Source organism: Rana temporaria, chromosome 1 (assembly GCF_905171775.1).
Source record: "Rana temporaria chromosome 1, aRanTem1.1, whole genome shotgun sequence".
In the NCBI taxonomy this organism is placed as follows: Eukaryota; Metazoa; Chordata; class Amphibia; order Anura; family Ranidae; genus Rana; species Rana temporaria.
In genome coordinates, this window is record NC_053489.1 from 423525731 (window position 1) to 423538796 (window position 13066).

At 45.3% G+C, this 13066-nt stretch overlaps 1 protein-coding gene across 1 annotated transcript in view; it reads right to left on the minus strand.

Moving 5' to 3' along the window:
* SH2D4A (SH2 domain containing 4A) overlaps window positions 1–12761 on the minus strand; it is a 174626-nt gene extending 161865 nt beyond the window's left edge. The window contains exon 1 of the mRNA XM_040325285.1: window positions 12614–12761. The gene's annotated coding sequence lies outside the window, so the exon portion shown is untranslated. The remainder of the gene's footprint in view (window positions 1–12613) is intronic.
* Window positions 12762–13066: the final 305 nt, after the last annotated feature.

The window sequence follows — 13066 nt, forward strand, 5'->3', positions numbered from 1 at the left end:
TGTCTAAATGCTGTAACAACCTAACAAAACGGACCTTAGTTTACAGACTAACTGTAGTAGAATACATTCAGCTTGTGTATTACAGGGGTATTTATATTTAAAAAGTTTTTTTTTTTCAATTTGTGGCCGGAACTCCGCTTTAAGTATTAAAATAATATTCATATCCATTCTAATTATTTTATATTGTTTGCGTACTGTTATTGGTAACAATACTCACTTCTGCAAATTACTCATTCACTGTGTAACTACAGATGTATGTTTGCAGTTTTTAATTCTATTTGAGAATTGAAAATTCAATAAAAATATTGAGAAAGATATGAACAGTACTCATTGGAAAACATGGGGTGTGACACTCCATGTCGCACAAGTGTTAATAGAGTCTAAACAGGTTTTTAACGCTGCTTTTCTCCAGTCAGGAAAAAGCAGTTCAGGAGCGCCTAGTGTGCATGAGATCTAACATGCCGTTAGAATAAGGGCACAGAACTGGGCCCTTGGGTTGGCCCAGAGGCAAATGAAGCTCTGAACTTAACTTATAACCATAAAGCTATAGAAAAAGTGGCTGATGTTTTTTGTATGCATAATTACATTTATCTTAAAAATTTAAAATAAAATGAATTCATTGGCTTTTTTATTTATTTATTTATTTAGCCGTGGTTATAGTAGGGGGATCGTTTAAAACCTTCACTTTCAGCCAATGGGTTACAAAAAAAAAGTTTAACAAAATCAGAAGTTTTGAGTTTTGCCTTCACATGTTGTCCTGTTGTGACAACTATAAAAGGTTGGGGCCCACACACAGCAATAAAAACCCCACAGGGTTCTAATAGTTCCCTGCTGTATCCAAAACTATTATAAGCTTTGGGGATGCATACATTTTAAATAGAATAAGTATTAATTACAAATATCTTCCTGACAGGAGTACATTCTCCACTTAGCTCAGTGAAGTTTTACTACAGACATTCACAGATGCAAACACCTAATTTTCTATCCCTCCGTCTATGCTCCATTCAGTCACTGGAAGTGAAAGGAAAGCCGTGTAAGCTTTTAGAGGAACTCCCCATTTGACAACGCTGATTGGCTCAGCACTGTAACTTGGAGTGAGTCACATGCAGTGGCGGCTGGTGCTCAAAATGTTTGGGGAGGTGCCAGCAAACAGAAAAAAAAAAAAAAAAAAAAAAAAAAAAAAAACTATCGAAAGCAGCCACAGTAGCCCATCAAACGCAGCCACGGTAGCCCATCAAACGCAGCCACGGTAGCCCATCAAACGCAGCCACGGTAGCCCATCAAACGCAGCCACGGTAGCCCATCAAACACAGCCACGGTAGCCCATCAAACACAGCCACGGTAGCCCATCAAACACAGCCACGGTAGCCCATCAAACACAGCCACGGTAGCCCATCAAACACAGCCACGGTAGCCCATCAAACACAGCCACGGTAGCCCATCAAACACAGCCACGGTAGCCCATCAAACACAGCCACGGTAGCCCATCAAACACAGCCACGGTAGCCCATCAAACACAGCCACAGTAGCCCATCAAACACAGCCACGGTAGCCCATCAAACACAGCCACGGTAGCCCATCAAACACAGCCACGGTAGCCCATCAATTGCCACCAGTGTGCCCATTAAATGCTGCCAGTGTGCCCATTAAAGACTGCCAGTGTGCATCCCCCGCCCGCCTGGCACTCACCTGCTTCGGTGGTTCAGCGGGTCAGGGCAGCAATGTCCTCCAAGCTCCTTGATGTCCTCTCCCGTCCTCTCTTCCCGTCCTCTGCTATGATTGGACGTCTGATAGGCATCCAATCACAGCGCCTGTCGTTTCAGCCAATCCGGTGACGGATAACATACCCAAGCACCTGATTGGCTGAGAGTGGCGGTTCAGTGTCATTCGCTTTTCTAACGCAACGCTGAGTAGTTCGCGAGCGGCCAGCATGGTGCCCGCTGTTCACCTAATCAGGTCCTTCCAAAAAATTCCCCACCGCTGTAATCCAGGCGCCCGGTGTGCGAAAAGGGGCCAGGCACCTGAATAGGGGGTGGCAGCGGCGACCATAGATAGATAGGTGGCAGGAGAGAGGGGGCGGCACCCTTTTTGGATGCACCACCACTGGTCACCTGCTCCTCCATACCTGAGTGTACAGGATACTTCTTTTAGCTACTGGCAGTAAATAAAGCAGCAGTGGAACGACGGAAAGGTACTGTATGTATACACTTTTGGATGGGGAAAGGAGTAAAGCAAACCTGTCACTTTGCAGTGAATGGACAATTTAGTTTGATTTAAGGTTAAAATACCCCAAGCTTATATTTGGATACCTTTTATAGCCTCTTATTGCATGAAGTATCTCCTAAGCACTAAATTATGGAAGTACTCATTAAGGGTGTATTAAAAAGTACATCTCATAAATGGTACATTAAATAGAATTAAGAGGATTTTGTTACACCTAGTAATAAAGTGATATTTATGGATCAGATCAGCCACCTTAGATCAGGCCAAACATGACCCCCACCCAGGTGCTTACTTAGCTCTTCTTAATGGCAGAAGCCTTCTCCCATGGTCTCTGTGCCGATAACCAATCTGACACTACCAACATCTGTGCAGTATTGGAGAAGATTTCAACACTAAAGCCTCGTACACGCAATCGGATTTTCATCGGACAAAGCGTAGGACTTTTGTCCGAAGGACATTGGCCAGGAACCTGTATAGAAAACTGCAAAATGTCGGCCAACAAACACAAAACGACATGGTTGTTCAGCTTTTTTTTGGGGGCAACTTCTGCTAATGTTGTGTTACGGTTAGCACTGCTTCCGAACATACGTGTTTTTACTTTGGATTTTTTTCCGAAGGACTTGTATACACACGTTTGGACAATCCGACAACGCACATTTGTCGGCAGGCAATTTTAAAGCATGCTATCCCACATTTGTCCGTGGAAAATCCAACAACAATTGTCCGACGGAGCATAAAAAAGGTTGGATTTTCCGACAACAGCCTGTCATCGCAAAATTCCCATCGGATAAACCGATCGTGTGTACGAGGTTAAAGGGTCACTAAAGGAAATTTTTTTTTTTGCTGAAATGACTGTTTACAGGGTATAGAGACATACAAGTTACTGTATTTATTGGCGTATAACGCTCACTTTTTTACCCTGAAAATAGAGGGTAAACTGTGCCTGCGTGTTATACGCAGGGGCTGTGGATAGTTTTTTTCCCTGAAATTTCCCTCTTAAAGTTAGGGTGCGTGTTATACGCCTGTGCGTGTTATACGCCGATAAATACGGTAACTGATTCCTTTTAAAAATGATTACAAATAGATACAAATCAATCATATAATGTGCCTGCAGGTTAGTTTCACTTTTAAACTGGTTTCATGTTCCTGTGAACTAGAGAGACATACAGAACAAAAACAAACAAATCGAGGGCAGTGTTTTGTTTTTAAAATTAATCTGATTGGTTCTGTTAAGTTTTAGACACACAGTAATGACAGCTTAGACCACCGTGAAAAGCTTCCAGTACTGTGGTTATAAGGAAACAGACAACCAGGAAGTGTGGAGATCACAGCAGAATTACAGCAACTTCAAAGCAAAAACGAACAATAAGGACATGAAACCAGTACTGCAGTAAGGTAAAGGAAGCTAGTTAGCTAAAAAAAAAATCTTTTAGTGATCCTTTAAGACTGCATACGTTTTAAGAGACCCCCTGTCATTGGGAAAAGGTAAGTAAGCACCTGGATGAGGGGTTCTGGATTAGAGAAGGTGTGCCAGTTGCAGTTCTTTATAGCATGTCAGATATCATAATAATGTATTCATGGGGATACAATAAGAGCTACACTTTGCACAATTCCATTGTTACTTACATTACAATAAAATGCCCATACATGGTAATATACACTTACCGGACACTTTCTTAGGTACACCTGTTCAAATGCTTGGTAACACAAAATGCTAATCAGCCAATCACAGCAGCAACTCAATGAAGACGACTTGCTGAAGTTTAAACCGATCAGAATAGGGAAGAAAGGGGATTTAAATGACTTTGAATGTGGTATGGTTGTTGGTACCAGACAGGCTGGTCTGAGTATTTAAAAAACTGCTGATCTACAGGGATTTTCACAAAAAAACATCTCTAGGGTTTACAGAGAATGGTCCGAAAAAGAGAAAATATCCAGTGAGCGACGGTTATGTGGCCGAAAATGCATTGTTGATGTCAGAGGAGAATAGGCAGACTAGTTTGAGATAATAGAAAGGCAACAGTAGCTCAAATATCCACTCATTACAACCAAGGTATGCTGAATACCATCTCTAAACACACACAACACATTGAACCTTGAAGTAGATAGGCTACAGCAGCAGAAGACCACACCGGGTGCTACTCCTGTCAGCTAAGAACAGGAAACTGAGGCTACAATTTGCACAGGCTCACCAAAATTGGACAATAGACAATCAAAAAAATGCTGTCTAGTCTGATTAGTCTCGATTTCAGCTGCAACATTCCGATGTTAGGGTCAGAATTTGGCATAAACAACATGAAAGCCTACCCAAGTCTTGATGCTGACCATGCCCATCCCTTTATAACTACAGTGTGCCCGTCTTCTGATGGCTCCTTCCAGTAGGATAATACACCATGTCACAAAGCTCAAATCATCTCACCACTGGTTTCTTGAACATAACAATAAGGTCACTGTACTCCAATGGCCTCCACAGTCATCATGTCTCAATCCAATAGAGCAGTGGTTCTCAAACCTGATCTTAAGTACCCCCAGCAGGCCACGTTTGCAGGTTTTCCTTTATCTAGCTTGGTATTTTGGACAGCTATTTTATCAGAGAAACTCACAAAACATGGCCTGTTGGGGGTACTTGAGGACAGAATTGAGAACCACTGCAATAGAGCACCTTTGGGATGTGATAGAACGGGAGATTTGCATTATGGATGTGCAGCCACTGCATGATGCCATCATGTCAATATGGACCATATTCTCTGCGTTTTCCAACTTCTTGTTGAATCTATGCCACAAAGAATTAAAGTGGTTGTAAATCCACTCTCATCTTTCTAAACTACTGCCATAGTGCTGATCTATAAGGATATAGATGCCTCCTGCATGCATCCTTACCTGTCAAATGTTTCCCCTCTGTCTGTTATAAGAACTGAAAAACTGCAGATTCTGTGGGTGGGTCTGTTGTCTGGAGCTCGGTGGGTGGAGTCGTGATGTCAGTAGACTCCCCGCCCACATGCATTTTTTCCTATGTATTCTTTACACTAAATTCTGCTATGATCACTAACATCCAGTCAAAATCCAGAAAAGTAACCACATGACTTCAGAAAAGGAATGGGGGTGGGAATTAAAAAATAATGCCCGTCTCCAGGCTAGTGCATGAGATATGTAAATAAATTGTCACCCACAGCAAGGGGGCGGAACGGACTAAGGTTTTTCTCTGGAAGTCTGTTGTATTTCACTGAACAATAAAAGAGGATTGCTCAGAGCTGGATTAACTCTGTGTGGCACGACTGGGCACAGAGGATAGAAAATCTTATACTCTACATTGTGACATCAAGAAAAATAAATAAAACATTTTGGCAGTTCTGAAGGCAAAAGGAGGTCCAACCGGTACTAGCCAGGTGTGCCAAATAAAGTGACTGGTTAGTGTATCTCCCTGTTAATGACAACCAGGGAGATACATGCCCAACTTTGAGTGTCTCATTTCAGCACCTGCACCCACTTTATTTCATACACAACACAGACAATGGCCTATGCACACTAATACTTCACTTATCTAAATTAGGGTTGTCCCGATACCGATACCAGTATCGGTATCGGGACCGATACCGAGTACTTGCGCTAGTACTCGTACTCGCGCAAATACTCCCGATACCAAAATAGAATACTTTTTTTTTTTTTGTGACATCGAGCGGTGCATAGAGGCAGGGCCGGATTAACCGTGGGGCTGATGGAGCTGCAGCTCCAGGCCCCCATCATAATATAGGCCCAAACTTAATTCTCTCACCAGGGCCCGGCGGCCGGCCGACGACCGCTATATAATAAATCCACACGTCCAGGCAGCTGCAGCCTGCATTATGATATAGGCCCAATTGACGCAGTGAACAACATTTAATCACGGGCCGTGGGCCGCTGCTATGATTCACAGCAGAGCCGCGGCTATCCACAACAACACAGCCTCTTGTAGCGCGGGCGGTGCCAGTGCGCCGAGGCTGAGCGTGCTCCTCCCCTTCAGTACTGTACTGAACACAGACACTGACTGTAGGCTGAGCGCTGGGGAAGTCACTGTCATACAGATGAGATAATGTTTAATTGTGCAGAAGAAGTGTGGGTACAGTACTGGCTGCAACGAACCTGAAGTGGTTAACTTTTTTTTTTGGGGGGGTGCTATATCAGTGCAGGGAGGCAGCTTATTAGTGCATCTCATCAGTGCCACATTTATGCGTGCCATCCAATCAATGCCAGTGCCACCTATCAGTGCCATCCATTTATGAGTGCCATCCAATCAATGCCAGTGCCACCTATCAGTGACATTGGATGGCACTGGCATTGATTGAATGGCACTCATAAATGGATGGCACTGATAGGTGGCACTGGCATTGATTGGGTGGCACTGATGAGATGCACTAATAATCTGCCTCCCTGCACTGATGCACTAATGGGCACTGATCTGCACTGATAGGTGGCACTGGCTAGCTGCACTTTTGGGCACTGGCACCGATGAGCTGCACTGATAGGTGGCACTGGCAGTGATCACTCCTTCAATGATATGTAGTTTTCCAGTACCGTATGCTAAAAAACAGCCCCACACATGATGTACCAGTTCTTCATAATTCTAAAGAAAATTTCCTTGGTCTGTATTGTGGTTTGAAAACGGTCACATGACATTTTAAAAAAGTATCGGTATTCGGTATCGGCGACTACTTGAAAAAAAGTATCGGTACTTGTACTCGGTCCTAAAAAAGTGGTATCGGGACAACCCTAATCTAAATTAATCAGAAATGGATCAGGTCCCATTCACAAGGAGACAGTCCAAAGGTTGGAAAAATCTCCCTGTGTGATAAGAAACTCTTAAAGCAGGAGTTCACCCAATTATATATTTTTTTCTCTTTTCCCCTTAGATTCCTGCTCGTTTTGTCTAGGGGAATCGGCTAGTTGTTTTAAAATATGAGCCGTACTTACCGTTTTCGAGATGCATCTTCTCCGTCGCTTCCGGGTATGGGTCTTCGGGAGCGGGCGTTCCTTCTTGATTGACAGTCTTCCGAGAGGCTTCCGACGGTCGCATCCATCGCGTCACTAGTAGCCGAAAGAAGCCGAACGTCGGTGCGGCTCTATACTGCGCCTGCGCACCGACATTCGGCTTCTTTCGGAAAATCGTGACGCGATGGATGCGACCGTCGGAAGCCTCTCGGAAGACTGTCAATCAAGAAGGAACGCCCGCTCCCGAAGACCCATACCCGGAAGCGACGGAGAAGATGCATCTCGAAAACGGTAAGTACGGCTCATATTTTAAAACAACTAGTCGATTCCCCTAGACAAAATGAGCATCCATCTAAGGGGAAAAAGGGTCATGTGCGGTTGAACCTCCGCTTTAAACTGCCTGAAGTGCCCTGTCCTAAATGACCTCAGAGACCCCCAGACAGTGTCAAGTGATGCTTGAAAATGAGAACCCTGCTGGTATTTATTGGAATGTTCATTGCCCCCTACAGAGTGATAAACAGCATATTATCCAATTACAGTAAGCTAGTTAATATGGTAAAGTTTCACTTACAAAGAATACCCAATCAATAAGAAAAAAAAAAAAGTTAAAATTTTTTTGTACAAGGAAATTTATACATGTTATACTTACCTCCACTGTGCAGTTCGTTTTGCACAGAGTGGCCCCGATCTACGTCTTTTGGGGTCCCTCAGCAGCTGTCTCTGGTCCTCCCCGCTAGAACTCATCACATTCATGCGAGAGAGCTCACATGGTGATGAGTCCTTGCGGGCGGGTTCCCGTGATACAGCGAGCGGACATAGTCACTGTATCACTCGGCCCCGCCCCTCGGCACTCCCCGTCACTGGATGTGATTGACAGCAGCGCCAGCCAATGGCTGCGCTGCTCTCAATCCATCCGCTCTAGCCAATCAGTGGCCAGGCTGAGTGGCGAAGAGGATCTCGGGACCGAGTGCGGGACTTTCGACGGGTCAGGTAAGTAAAACGGGGGCTCGGGGGGGGGGGGGGCAGAATCATCAGATGTTTTTTCACCTTAATGCATAGATTGGTGGAAGGTGAAAAAATGTTTTCCTTTACAACTCCTTTAAATGCTTGCACATGATTGGTCAATAGAAGTCAGCAGAGCTTCACCTCTTTCACTTAGCTCCATGGAAAAATTCCCTTGCAAAGGGTAATTTCCCTTGCAGAGTCTGCCGTTAGTGAAGCAACCCCAATTGTGTTAATGAAGATTGAAGAGCATATCTATATATTTTTTTCTCTTGTGAATGTCAGCAAGCTGCACGCACCTTTCGCTTTATTGGTAGTTACACCCACTGCAATCTGTTCCCTTTATCTAACTGAAAACATATTTAGTACTGGCAAAGTTTCCCGGCTAGAATTTGTGAAGGAATGGCTGAGGCAGAGCGTTTTAGCACAGCAATGCACTGGATAGTCAAATATGAGAACAGGACCATCAGTACATCAGTTCACAATCTTTGTGGTTACATGTAGTGTGCTGTGACCATAGGCGTGCGCACAGGGTGTGCCGGATGTGCCCAGGCACACCCTAATCACCCGGTTTAGCACAGATTTCCCCTACTGCCCTGGCTCCCTCCCTCCTTCCCTCTGCAGCACTGCCAGCTCCCCTCCTTTCCTCTCCTGACGGCTGTTGCTGGGGGCATGTTTTAGGATGAGTGAGGGAAGGGGCTTGTAAATATGGATTTATCAGCCCCTTCACTTTCTGAATGAACATGGTGAGTAATCGGTAGTGTGTGTTTGAGCTTTGGGGTGCACACCTATAGCTGTGACCATGCAGTCCTAAATCCCTCTGTGCAGCAGCTACCAAGGGCATCATATCCCCACCTTGAAAGTACACTTTGAAAACCTGATGTCTTCTTTCAGATCTGAATGAGCCTTAGCAGGGCTTGACTGGGACAAAAATTTGGCCCTGGACTTCATCCAGACTGGCCCACTTTGACAGGTCTCTCCCATGGCGGCCGGACAACTCCTGCACCCCCCTGCCACCCAAGCCCCCTCTCCCCCTTCACTAGCCACTAGCTGTTCTACTTTATTAGAGTAGAACGGCTGGTACTGGTACTTATAGGCAGTAGCAGTGGGGAAGCTAGACATTATTTCACCCGGGGGAAATAATCAGTTCGGTGCCCCACCTTATGGGACAAGATTAGGCAGAAGTGAGAAACTCCCAGGCCATAGCTGTTGAGTCAGCTGTCTGTCCCCTCCCCCATGCTTCTCTGTCGTCCCCCCTGCTCCTCTGGTCCTCCCCCTGATTCTTTGTTCCCTCCAGGTAAGCGCTGCGGGGAGGGAGAGGAGGTGAGCGATGCGGGGAGGGAGAGGAGGTGAACGCTGCGGGAAGGGAGAGGAGGTGAGCGCTGCGGCGAGGGAGAGGAGGTGAGCGCTGCGGCGAGGGAGAGGAGGTGAGCGCTGCGGCGAGGGAGAGGAGGTGAGCGCTGCGGCGAGGGAGAGGAGGTGAGCGCTGCGGCGAGGGAGAGGAGGTGAGCGCTGCGGCGAGGGAGAGGAGGTGAGCGCTGCGGCGAGGGAGAGGAGGTGAGCGCTGCGGCGAGGGAGAGGAGGTGAGCGCTGCGGCGAGGGAGAGGAGGTGAGCGCTGCGGCGAGGGAGAGGAGGTGAGCGCTGCGGCGAGGGAGAGGAGGTGAGCGCTGCGGCAAGGGAGAGGAGGTGAGCGCTGCGGCAAGGGAGAGGAGGTGAGCGCTGCGGCAAGGGAGAGGAGGTGAGCGCTGCGGGAAGGGAGAGGAGGTGAGCGGCAGTCCGCTGTCACTAAAGCCGGCCCACTGAGCCATCGGGCCACTCCCTGTAGTCCCAATGGCCAGTCCATCCCTGAGCCTTAGGCAGGCCATACACAGAGCAAAATTTCTTCCTTGCAGAAGAAATTTGCTTGATTCCCGCATCAACACAGACAGTGTTGACTGGGAATTCCCTCCCTCCCAGTCATTGTATTCTCCCGGTGGGGAGTTGGGGAAGCTGCCCCTGCCGGGAGAAGACAGTGATTATTGCTAACAGCTATACAAGCTGCTAGCGATAACCGTATGTAAAAATCCATCAAGCTGGTTGTAGCCAAATTGATCGTTCGATCACCTTGGCTACATTCAGCCTACCTACACACACATGGTTCAACCCATCTATGGCTTGCCTGAAACGATACGAAAAATTGGTAGAAAATTTCATCCATCCAACGAACGATCTGCCAATTTTCGTTAGCACGGTGCTTTCGACAGCCGATTTTAAATTTTTTGTTTGACAAAAGCTGGGATGAGCAGACTATAAAATTTGTCGTACGTAAATTCAACGTCCGATTTTCGTTTAATTAGTACGGCTTTCGTCCAAAAAATAAATAACTTGTAAGAGCAGTACTACGCATGCTCAGAAACAAAAGAATACATACAAAAACTAGTCAACACATGACGTCACTTCTGAAGTTGTATTCTGTCTTATGAGAATTTTTTACATGGCGAGTAACCTCCTCACTTTCGAAATGAGACTAGCATGGCAAAAAAAAAAAAAAAACAGACGAGCCGTCGTCCAAAAATCTAATCACGTGTACAAGGCTTTACTCACTCATTGTTATCTGTTAGCCCCCATTCATGTTTTTTTTTTTCCTACTCATTTTCTTATGCCAAACTACGCTCAACACGCAGAATACCATTCACACTTTTATGCTCAGTTGTTCTACACCCTACTCTTAAAGCGGGGGTTCACTCTAAAAAAAAAAAAAAAAATTCTAACATTACATCCAGCACACGAACGACATTTACAGTATGCAGGTCTTTTTTTTTTTTTGTACATACCGATATAGTGTGATTTTCTCCCCGGGTTCTGATTCCCGCGGGACTGGGCGTTCCTATCCCTGGGTTAGATGATTGACGTGTTGTGAAAAGATTCCCATGTCGCACAAGGCGCGTCACCAGTTTTACGTAAATAGCCGAGCTGCGAGTCGGCGCTATACGGCGCCTGCGCTCGCCGTGTAGAACTGACTGCGCAGGTGCCGTATAGCGCCGACTCGCAGCTCGGCTATTTATGTAAAACTGGTGACGCGCCTTGTGCGACATGGGAACCTTTTCACAACACGTCAATCATCTAACCCAGGGGTAGGAACGCCCAGTCCCGCGTGAATCACAACCCGGAAGCCGTGGAGAAAATCACAATATATCGGTATGTACGGAGAAAAAAAAGACCTGCATACTGTAAATGTCGTTCGTATGCTGGATGTAATGTTAGAAATTTTTTAGGGTGAACCCCCGCTTTAAGTTCATGAGCTTTTTTTTTTATTAACATATTCTGCTGTTTTAGGTGTTATGGGCGTCATAGACCTCAATGAGAGCTGCTGTAGATGCTGGATTCATGCGTTTTTGTTTACATCTGAAGAACTCTCCTGCTGGAGAACTTCTCTCCTCGCCCAGTACAGTAATACCTTGGTTTGAGAGCATAATTTGTTCCAGAAAATGCTTGTAATCCAAAGCACTTGTATATCAAAGCATTTATTTTTTTACAAGGTATAAAAGAGAAGAGAGGCGCCTCTAAGCGTAGCAATAAGTTGCTAAATGTTGTCCCTTCATTAAATGTAACCATATTGCTACACTAAATGCCCATTCACACAGGGGCGGCACGACTTTGGGGGTGACTCGGCAAGGCGACCTGAAGACGACTTCAGAGGCGACTTGCAAAATGACTTCTGTATAGAAGTCAATGCAAGTCGCCCCCAAAGTCGTACAAGAACCTTTTTCTAAGTCGGAGCGACTTGCGTCTATTGAATAGAACGGGACACGATTTCTCAGGCGGCTGTCGCCCCTGACGAGTCGCCCCCAAAGTCGTACAAGAACCTTTTCTAAGTCGGAGCGTCTTGCGTCTATTGAATAGAACGGGACACGACTTGTCAGGCGGCTGTCGCCCCTGTGTGAATGGGCTCTTAGAGGCTCCTCTCTTCTTATTTATACTCAGTTGTGACATGACGTTATATCAAGACATCGCTTGTATATCAAGGCAAAATTTATCAAAACATTTTGCTTGTCTTGCAAAACGCTCTCAAACCAAGGTTTTACTGTAACATGTAAAATAGTACTAATTGTATAATTGTATAAACAACAATATAAACTATTCTAGTTTGCCACAATCTCGCACCCTACTATTTAGATACACACTGATACCATGTTTATTAAACATTGTACACTCTTTTCCCACCAGACTGATAGATAAACTCGTTTTTTCCCAAACAACAAGTCAAACAGCTGTCCATACACAGTTCTCAATTCATAGCTTGTACTATTTCTCTGGTTTGTGATTCCTAATCACCCATGAAAACAAAGGCAAGGACACGAGCCTGTACAAGTTACAAATACAATAAAAGGATTTGGTCAAAGTACAAGAAGGGTGACAAAAAGCACAAGAAAGTTCACTTACCCCAAACTGCACAACCGTGTTGCAGCCAGATCTATGAGAGCAACAATTCAGAGTGAAGGAAGTGCACACAAGTCATTAGAGTTGTTGGGCTGGACAAAACATTTCCACATGCATACTTCCACTCCAGAGGACTGCCTACTACTGAGTAACAATTCCAATTGTTAGGAGTTCTCTGATCAGAGGCACCATCTGCTGGATGACTGTGGTATTACATTGTCCAGAAAATGTAAAGGGGATGGTTGTGTAAGCAGACACCAATAGAATTTAAAACATTATCGTACTTTTCACAATGAATGCTGCGCAAATTCGCTGCAAATTCTCACCGCGTCTAAATCACAAACCTGTTCATGCAAACTAATGTTAAGTTAATGACATCTCACAATCAGTTTGCAAAAACGCAGCACGATTTGCAGAATCGTATCGTATAGGAGTGAACAGACATGCGATCCGATT